The 10,916-nt window shown below is 41.8% G+C and overlaps 1 long non-coding RNA gene across 1 annotated transcript; it reads left to right on the top strand.

The window, feature by feature from the left end:
- The first annotated feature begins 2 nt into the window (after positions 1–2).
- On the top strand, positions 3–2,031 carry LOC311428466. The gene is made up of 2 exons (XR_014687733.1): positions 3–489; positions 1,296–2,031. It is a non-coding gene; the product is annotated as an uncharacterized lncRNA (long non-coding RNA).
- The last annotated feature ends 8,885 nt before the right edge of the window (positions 2,032–10,916 follow it).

Genomic DNA, 10,916 nt, shown 5'->3' with positions numbered 1-10,916 from the left:
CCAAGCATTTTTCTTTTCTGAGACAGGGAGCACCAGAAGTTGTCATCTTAAAATACGACATGGAGGGGAGGCTGGTTGTTCACACATTCTTGCCAACATTCATGCAATCTGTCCCATTATCAAGAACAAAATTAGGGACTGAACGGAGGTCTTTCAATTTCCAGTGTTGCAAAAATGGACTTTTTACGATACTAATGTCAAAAGAATCCTGATTGTACTGGACTGGAAGTATCTCTTCTAGCTGAAAAATCAGGAAGAGCACAGAAGAAAATGCCTCTGCTCTACTGCTCTTCGGGCTTCAGTGAATTCTCTGGCCAGCAGATGGCGAACTCGTTCTTTCTAAACCAGTCCAAAGTAGAGGAAGAAAGTAAACGTCTTGCATGCATTACACAAGCGCGGGGCATGGGGATCCCTGGGCTATATACGTGAAAGAGATGTTCGTTGATAAATACAGCAGTACCCACCCCACTTGGATACACTGCTTGCAAGGTAAGCAGGATAGGAGGGCTGTGCAAAGCAATTCTGTTAAATTGAGGAATTCAAGTATTTCGTCAAGCCTAAAGATACTAATTAGTTTCCTTTTGGGGAAGGTCAGTCTTTCAAAGCAAAGAAAAAATGTCTCTTAAGCAGGATTTTCTGAATGGTGGAATCTAATCTGAAAAACGACCACTTCCACATGTTAATTATTTGCTAGTTTATTATTTTTAATTTTCTACTGTATTGAAGCTCTCAAAGAAGCTAGGGACAGACTAGGAGCAACGGAGGACTTGTTAGAGTGCCTTTTCAACCGGAATCATGTTCCTTTGAATAAATGAACAAGGATAGCTAGTGACAATTTGTGATTTAAGGAAATTGCAGATACGTGAGAGAAAGAGCAGCATTAAAGCAGTTAAATTCCTGCATTCCTAAGTGTTCTCTCTAGCAAGTTTCTGAACGCTTCTGTTCTGTGGCTAGGATTTGGTCAGCTTTGATCACTAGTAAACCAAGGATGCCGTCCAGTCAAACCTTCAAATGACTGTAACTTACCTAAGGGCAACCATTTGCTATCAAAGCAGGTAGCTTTGTCCTACTATTCTGTACAGCTCACCAATTTTAGCATAGAATTCAAATGTAGTCCGTTTAATGGGAGGGCTTTGGAAGCCGCCTTCTCCAGTCAGTTCAGCCCTGTAGTCAGAGAGCAGATCAATCCGTGTACAGGGTTGTGACTTCTCTCTTTGGAAAGAAAACCAGTGAGCCAGACAGTTCCATGTAGACTATCACAGCAGGGAATGACATTTCTTCCCTTTGTCTTTCAGATGCAGAGCTTACTGCTGGAAGCCTTCAATACTCAGACTAAACCTACCATCAAATCCGACAACCTTTTTACCATCGAAACGCAACAACTTCTTACCGTCAAACCCAACAACGTCTTATGACTTCTTACCATCAAAAACCCAACAACTTCTTACAATTTCTTACCGTCAATCCCAACGTCTTCTTACCGTCAAAACCGACTGCCTTTTACAGTCAAAACTGACTGCCTTTTACCTTCACAACCGACGATGCAACCTCATCATGTTATAAATGAAGTCTCAACTCCCTCTGAATTTAGTAACATAAAAGAATATTTATAAAAGGCAAGTAAACAGCGCTGGGTGCGTGGGGAGTCTATGCTCTACCACCATGCGCACCCAACTGTCAAACTTTCCAAATATATAGAGGACATTGCTGTTACATATTTACAAGAAACCCAAGTACGCCTATACATATGGATATCCTATCCCCGCTTCATATTAGAATTCTCTTTGTGGCGGTCCTTGTGGGTGAAAGGCTCACGGTTTCCCCATCACCATTAGCAACCTTTTGTTCCAGACTGCAGGAGCGGCTTCGACTGTCTCCCTCTTCTTCTGCACATGCTCTGCCCACCACAAGGTTCCCAAAAGCAACAAAACGGGATTGCTTTTCCCGCGTTTCATTAACCCTTGAAACCACACTAATAATATTATTATCATATAACATAAAACAATAAATGTTAACAGTTCTAACCAGCAACCCCCCCAGCAACTTCCGTGCCTTGTGCCTTAACAGAGGGGAAAACAAGCAACCCCAGACAGCAGGGCGTTGCCTCAATCCCCCTTCTTTATTTCCTCTAACCTCTTTACATTCCTGATGACCTCACCGTTAAGAGTCTGATGTTATCATCAACCAGGAGGCTTTCCGACCCCCATTGCCACATTCCCAAATCTCTCCCTTCTTTATTAATATCAGCCATTTTTCTGACACAAATTACCACTCCATATATAACAATCCCTCCTCTTCTTTTGAATGTCATTAATTCGTGTCCTGGCTTTGAATTTGGCCAAGGCCAATTGAACCATAAAAGAATGCTTTCACAATATTCTCTGTAAGATTTATAAACAAGTTTTTAGCAATGGTTGGAATCCCATAGTTAGCTCGTGTTTCAATTTCATGATTCCGCAGGGTGTATAATAATTGTACTTTTCCCAGTTAACCCTCCTTCATTATTAGCTCTTACCTCTATCCGCCATTGATAGGGGACCTCTTTCAGCTTGTAACTGGTTATCTTATTGCTTTCATTACATCGAGCATACTCTGGTTTCCATAGCATAGGTTTAACAGGCATAGTAGTGTTTGTTCCTGAATTCTTCCCCTCCGGGTGTTAACAATACATTCACTACAATTCTGAGACCAATAACATGTAATTAGGAGAGGTCCGGTAAAGGCCATGTTACCCGGTGGTTATTACCCTAAGGGGTTGCAGCCCTTGGTAAACCTTCTTGAGCCACAGTACTGGTCCCTTCTCCGGTCTTGCCCTCTCCCTGATGCTTCTTAGGAAATGGTCCAGACTTACACACGCAATAGTTCTTCTATTTGCGTTCAACTTTTCCACGAGTTAGTGGGGGCTCGATTCAAAGCAGATAACCAATCATCTAGGTAAATTTTCCCACCTATTATTTTAAATTTTTCAGGTAATTCAAGATGTTGTGGGTATCTCTACTGGAGGTGGCACTCCCCCTATGGGATTTTGGGGTCCCCCAATCCTTCTATTAGGGCCTTTATATGAGTTTCCAATGATGGCTAATATTCTAATCAGTACAAGATTTAATATACATACAATTAGCATCCAAAGGGTAGCTATGCCCTGATATGCTTCAAGTTCTTTTAAGCTTAACTTTCGGATCTCCAGAAGTAGACTCAACCTTCCAGGTTCCTGTTACGGGTCCCTTTACTCGTGATGCATGTGTTCACCCCTTTTCCACCGTTCTTCTAGCCGTCTCTTTCGTAGTTCAGTAAAGTCCACCTGTATTCTCTCAAATGGTCGATATGCAATTCGTCTTCCTCCAGCAGGTGCTTGCCTAATCACCTTCTTATTCACCTTTTGACATGTTAAGCATCCTTGGATGGTTTGTTTGGCTATCTCATATATTCCTACAGACCCATAAAATTTTAGAAATTGATCACTCAATGCTTTTGTTCCCCAGTGGGTTTGTAGGTGTAGCTGTAAAAGTAGACACCTAGTTTGTTCCTTTGGCAGTATTTCTCTTCCATCAGGCAGAATCCATTTTCCTTCTTTCAGTTCTGCTCCTATGGTCTTTATAATTTTTATTTCTGCTTCTGTATACTTTTTCTCTTGTGTCCCTTTTCCGTTATCCGTTTCTTGTAGGGTGAGGACTACATCATGCTTCCTAAGAGCTGCTTCCCTAGCTTCTCTATCCACTAGGTTATTCCCTCTTATGTGGAAGGCAGTTCCCTTTTGATGTCCTCTGACATGTACCACAGCAATCTCCCTAGGTCCTCTCAGTGCCTGCAATATTTGAGTAACTAAAGTTTGGTGAATCAGCCCTTTTCCCTGTGTGCCTATGAGTCCCCTTTCTTCCCAAATTTTCCCAAATGGGTGGACTATTCTATAAGCATATTTAGAGTCTGTATAAATAGTGCCACTTTTTCCTTTCAATAGTTCTAGGGCTCGTAATAATGCATAAAGTTCACATGCTTGAGCGGACCAGGCAGCGCTGAGTGGTCCTGACTCTATTAGGACCATATCCCCATTTACGATGGCATACCCTGATCTTCTTTTTCCATCTACTACTTTGGATGATCCATCAATAAATAATTTTTCCCCTGTTTCTAATTCTGTCTCCTCGAGATCGGGTCGGATTTTGGTTTGCAATTCAATCACTTCCACGCAGTTATGTTGTAGTTCTGTTAGGGGTTCCCCATATCGAAATTGTGCAGGGCTCTGTGCAGCAGCTATTTTTCATTCTAAATCAGGGGAGTCGATCAGGATGGCCTCATCCTTCAGCATCCTACTATCAGTTAACCATTTTTCAGCCTTCTGCTGGAGTACTCCCCTAACATTATGTGGAGTATATATCTTCAGAGGTGCCCTACAAGTGACTTTTCTAGCTTCCTCAATCAGTAAGGCAGTAGCCACAATAGCCTGGAAGCACACTGGCCACCCCCTCCTCACAGGGTCTAATAGTCTGGAACAATATCCCACAGGTTTCTTGATTCCTGCCCATTCTTGACTTAGCTGTAATTGCAACTAACATATGCAGTTTGGTTAGAAACATTTACAAATAAATAAAAGGGTCTTTGTAAATCTGGGAGGCTCAGCACTGGCGCTTCTGTTAAATTTTTCTTGATCAACCTCAACTTTTCCTCATCTTCCTCGTTCCACTTAATTTTTTCTCCAGTCAATTTTTCATATAAAAACTTTGCCTTTTCACTAAACCCTTCAATCCAGGGTCTACAATATCCCAAGAGCCCGAGCAGTTGCCTCACTTCCTTCTTCGTTTTGGGTGATGATAGGGCTAAAATCCCAGATACCCTGTCAGCATCCGATTTTTTCTTTCCTTGGCTAAGCCCATGTCCTAAGTACCTTACTTCTTTTTCCACGAATTGTAATTTAGATTTTGAGACCTTCAACCCTTTTTCCCTAAGAAATTAAGTAATTCGATAGTGGTTCTCCGTGTCTCTTTTTCAGTCTCCCCAGCTATTAATAGGTCATCCACATATTGCAACAATTTCACTTCCCCCTTTACCTCAAAAAGTTGTAATAATTTTTCTGAGGTTTGGCCAAATAACTTTGGGTATTCAGTAAATCCCTGAGGAAGTACAGTCCATCTAAGCTGTTGTCGCCTTCCTGTTTCAGGGTCTTCCCATTCAAAGGCGAAGTAATTCCAAGACCCTTCACTTAATGGGCAGGCCCAGAAAGCATCCTTCAAATCTATTACACTATACCATTTATGCAGAGGTGTTAGGTGGTTTAATAAAGTATATGGGTTAGCTGCCACTGGAAATTTGGTTATGGTTCGCTGATTCACAGCCCTAAGATCCTGAACCAACCTGTATGATCCATCAGCCTTTTTTACTGGCAAAATGGGGGTATTATGTGGGGACATACATGGTTCCAGCATCCCCTTTTGGAGCAACCTGTCTATAACTGGTGTTATAAATGGCTAAATCCCCAAATAGGATTATAATCAACGTTTACAATTTATTAAAGGAATAGAAGTAAGCAAACAGTGCTGGGTGTGCCAGGAGTCTCCGCTCCACCTAGACGCACACCCGTTACATCAAGATGATGATTTTTTTTTGCTCCTAGACTAATACATATTCATTACTACTTCTAAAAAAAGCAGGGTTATTATAATTAGTTCCAGAATCTGAACCCCCCTACTGGAGCATGCGTATCAGTCTCTGGTGGTCCTTCTGGGGGTCTCTGGAGGTCTCCCATACTGAAGGCTCATAGTCTTCCTCTCAGGCTTTTTTTCTTGTCCTTCTTCTTTGTACTTCTTGGGTGCATGTCAAAAGCTTGCACAGCGTTCCCTGCAAGCTTTGTCTTGTAGCCGTCCTTCAGCTTTTCCCTTCTCCTTCATCTCCTGGCCAGATATCAGGGGCTTGCATAGTGTCCCATGCAAAAGTCGTAATAGTTAGCAGTTGTTCTGAAACCCCCGGATATCAGAGACTTCAAGGAAAAAACTTACGAATACATTTTCCTTCAAGCTCTCTATTGACAAGAATTGTTCAAACATTCCTCACACTGGTTTGAGTCCTCTTTTCCCCTCCAGTGGGATAGGATATTACCTAATCCTTATTGGCTGTTGTGGATCCACTATTTCTACTACCAAGGGTTCCATATCTAATTTTTCTGAATCTCCCTCTTGGTACCATACCTGTGGGTCTATTTCTCCCTCATCTTCTTGGGTTAGGGTATATAGCTGAATTTTAAATTCTCCCCCCTGGCTCTTGATTTCCAACCCTAATCTTATTATTAAGTCCCTTCCTAATAGATTGTGCTCAGCCTCAGGCACCAGCAATAGGTCATTGAGACATAGTTTCTTTTCTGATTCTATTTCTATATTTTCCAATACAGGAACCTTAAAGGGCTCCTACTACCATGGTATTCCCCTTTCCTTCCTTAACCCCTTTTGGTAATTTTCTCATAGGTGATTTCTCTGCTCCAGTATCTACCAAAAAATACACCTCTTCCCTCTGGGGACCTATTAATAATTTTATCAAGGGCTCATTCGATGTTCGGGTCCCCAAAAGATATAGCCCCTGACACCCCTAGTCTTCCTTCAACATTTCTTCATCCTGTTTCTTTTTTCTACAGTTCCTCTGAAGATGCCCCTTTTTGCCACAATAGTAACAGATAAGGATTCTATCTTGTCCATTCCATTTATCCATGGGTTCTCTTTCACCCTGTTTTTCTCCTGATCCTTTCCTGCTTTCCTGTCCACTTTGTTTTTGACTTTCCCTTATTGCTGCCACAAAAACTTGCTTTTGCCTTCTGTTTTTCCCCATCTCTCCTCACATAGACCTTTTGTGCTTCCCTCAATAATTCTTCTAATCCTTTTTCATGCCAATCGTCAAGTTTCTCCAATTTCTTTCGGATGTCTTCCCAGGATTTTGCTACCAACTGGGTTCTCAACAGTGCCCCTCCTGCAGGGGAATCAGGATCTATCCCCAAGTACATCTGAAGGCTTTTTCTCAGCCTGTCTAACCCTTCAGTTGGAGATTCGTCTCTGCACTGACACTCGTTAAAAGCTTTATTTATATTTTGTCCCCTTGGAACCGATTCCTTTATCTCTTGTATCATTATGGTCCTAAGATCCCTCATATTTTGCCTCCCCTGAGCAGCCTGATGATCCCACTTAGGGTTGGTATTTGGCCATTTCACATCCCCTGGAGGACCTCCCTGATTTTGTCTTTCCCACAGTCTCATTCCTGCTTGCCTGATCATTCCTCTTTCTTCTATAGTGAAGAGGATTCCTAATATGGACTGCATTTCTTCCCAGGTATACGTGTTTGGACCTAGGAACTGGTCCAATCTTTCGGCAACTCCTAAAGGGTCATCTAAAAGGTTTCCCATTTCCTTCTTAAAATTTCTTACATCTGACGTGTTCAAAGGAACCACTACAAACCCTATTTCCCCCTGGTGCCCCCCAAGGGGTACCTTCCTCAAAGGTGATTCAAAGATTGAAGCCGAAATTCCTTGAAGTGGTATATTCTTTATTGCAGCGCTGGATGCACGGGGGATCTCTCCACCTATCATGCATACCCAAAGCGGAAAGCAGTCTTGAATTTATACAATCAATCTATTAATGTTCTACAAGCGCCTATACATCTTCATCACCTATCCCCACCTTCCCTCGTTTCTCATGCTAATTAGCTTTTTGGCACCTTGCACCTGTGTATAGCCTCCCAAGAATTGCAGGCAGGGGTCTTTGGGATGTGGGCAGTGGTCTTTGGGAGGAAGAGCCCGAGTCCTCCTCACAGTGTACTTTTCACCATTGGTCAGAATTCTGCTGGGTTGGCATGTTTCTGAATTGCAAGAGCTGGCTTTTGCTGATTCTTCTGTTTGTTGTATCTTTATCATGAATTCCAATGTTCTGTTTTGAGATTTATAGTCCTTACATCTGTTTCTCTGTCTGTCTGCCGCTTCCTTATCGGGGGATTGTCCTTGCCTCCCCAATGTCTATTGCCCTTGCCTCCCCAATGTCTCCTTAATCAATCCCCCCTTTTCTTTTCCCATGCAAATTCTTTTGCATCAGATTTATTATTCGCAGTAACACAACAAAGCAGGCATCTAAACAACATGTACACAAATATTCCTAACACCACTAGCGCAATTAGAGCAATGAAAACTTGTTTCAACCATTGGAAATTGGGCAACCAGGAGGTTAACTTATTCCATATTTCACTAAAATTCCATGAAAGATCATCTTTACTGATTTCATGTATGATCTTTGTTTGCTTCCCTATTTCTTCCAGGTCAGCAGAGATTCTTCCGCTCTGATCTACATACAGACAACAACTTGTGTTTATTACTGTACAGACTCCCCTTTGAACGGCCAATAACAAGTCTAGGGCCATCCGATTTTGTAATGCTACCTGTGATAAGCTAGATATCTCTTCTTGTTGAGCCTTTATAGCATCCGGAGTTTTGTTTTCTAACTTCTCTATAATTGCAGAAATATTAACTATTGCCTTTTCCAATTCACTCACTCCTAACCATGGGATAAACCATCGAACAAAACTATGAAAAGCGGTGGGTCTCTCTATCAACGGATTGTTAATTTGTCGTCTGATTCTCCTGATATGATCACTCAAGTAACCATCATATTGGGGACTGCTGCTCCAAGAGTGCAAGTTCCCTTCCAATTCTCGGGCAAGACCTTATGGGCTGTATCATTGCATAGCCAATACCACCCTTTTCCTTCTGGAACCGGCCAGCTGGTTGAATTTGCCCAACCGCTAGTCGTACTAATATCAATTGTTCGATCACAAGATGTCTGATTTCCCACAGAAGTAGTATTCGTATTTATACAATCCTGTTTTCCCATGCCCTTAGGCAGGTTACACCTTTGTACACATGCATAGTAAGATTCCAACGGCAGGAAGCTACTCACTTCTAGTTCCAAAACTTCTTCATATTTTCGACCCCAAGATGTGTTTTCCCACAAATTAGTCCAAGATAAATCTGCAGGCAAGGGAATCCCGATTAACGATACACTCTTATTCCCATGCTCTGGCAGATGGGTGCATACCCAACATCTCGTCTTATTAATTACTTGAGATATTGTTTGTATCAGGGACAGGTGTAAGTTCTCAACCCAAGTTGCCCACCCCAAATCCGAGAACATCACCCCCGCAATCATTAGGATCTGGAAAACCGCAGTTTTGCTGGTCCAATTGGGGTGGTGCTCCATATCCTCGCCGGGGCCTTCTTCACCCTTGAATAGTGGATCCAAGCTGCTTGCTCCTTAATCTTAATGGCAGCGTGTGTTGTCAGTAATACCTGGTATGGTCCCCTCCACTTCCCTTCCATTTTTCCTCTAGGGGTTGTCCTGAAAAAGTCTTTATATAATCCCCAAGCTTAAAGGGGTGGATTGGTTGATCCAACCCTCTAGCCCTGGTCCCTAAAACAAATTTATGTACTTTCTTTAATTGTTTCTGAAGTTCAGATATATAAGCATATAAATATTCTGATCCTAACTGCGTTAGGTCTTCTCCACTAAATAGAAATTGATACGGCCTTCCATATAAGATTTCAAAGGGACTCATATTCCCTTTTATTTTAGGTTTCACTCTGATTCTAAGTAATGCTAAAGGGAGGGATTGAGGCCATGACAAATTAGCCGATTTTAGCTATTTGTTGTTTAATTAAACGGTTCATTTTTTTCTACCTGTCCACTTGCCTGCGGTCTATAAGGAGTATGCAGCTGCCAATCTATCTTTAGAATCTTACTTATCTGTTGTACCACTTGCGCACAAAAATGTGAACCTCTATCAGAAGACATTGCTACTGGAATCCCAGAGCGTGGTATTACTTCATTTAACAAGACTTTAACCACTTCTCTTGCTTTGTTTGTTCGACAGGGAAAGGCTTCAGGCCATCCTGAAAACGTGTCAGTCAGAACCAGTAAATCACGATACCCCCCCTTTTCTAGGGAGTTCTGAAAAATCAATTTGCCACCGTTGCCCCAGATAATTTCCTTTATCGATTATTCCAAATTTTATTCTATTCTTGGTATTGGGGTTATTGTGTAAGCAAATGCTCCATTGTTGAGTTACTTGTTTTATCATTGTATATAAATTTCGTCCCACTAATGTCTGACTCAGGCTCTTATGCAATATGTCAGCCCCCGGTGTGTTTTATTGTGTTCTGTAAGAACTATGGGCCATGTCAAATTAGAGGGTATTATTACGCAGTTATCTTTTAAATATACCCATCCATCTGGTTTCATTTTACCTTTCAAATCTTCAATTAATTTTAAGTCTTCTTTTATATAATTTGGCTTTTGGTTCATGTATATAGTTTGGATTTTACCATCTGGTATCAAAGACCATACCTTCACTTCAGTTATTTCAGCTGCCCGCTTAGCCTCCTGATCTGCCAATCGATTTCCAATTTCAAAATCGGCGTTCCCCTTTTGGTGTCCCCGACAATGCATGATAGCTACCTTTTCTGGTTGTTTTATAGCCCCTAACAATTTTAAAATTTCTTCAGCATGTTTTATCTGTTTTCCCTGAGCAGTCAGCAATCCACGTTCTTTCCAAATCGCTCCATGAGCATGTACCACGCTGAATGCATATTTAGAATCTGTCCAAATATTGATTTTCCATCCTGCTGCTAGTTCCAGCGCTCGCGTAAGAGCAATTGTCTCTGCTTTCTGGATGGATGTCCCAGGGGGTAATGGTTTGGACGCGATTACCTGTTGAGTGGTTGTAACGGCGTACCCTGCCTTACGTTGTCCTTGTTTCACAAAGCTGCTTCCATCAGTATACCAAGATTCGTCAGCATCTTCTAAAGGTTCTTCCTTAAGATCAGGTCTCCATTGTTTCTATACAATCATGGGTTATGGGTTCATCCAGAGTTCCACTAAGGAAAGAAGCTGGATTTACGA

This window comes from Aythya ferina (genome assembly GCF_964211825.1).
Source record: "Aythya ferina genome assembly, contig: HAP1_SCAFFOLD_81, whole genome shotgun sequence".
NCBI lineage: Eukaryota > Metazoa > Chordata > Aves > Anseriformes > Anatidae > Aythya > Aythya ferina.
The sequence above is the reverse complement of the archived record's forward strand: the minus strand, read 5'-3'. Positions and strand labels throughout refer to the sequence as shown.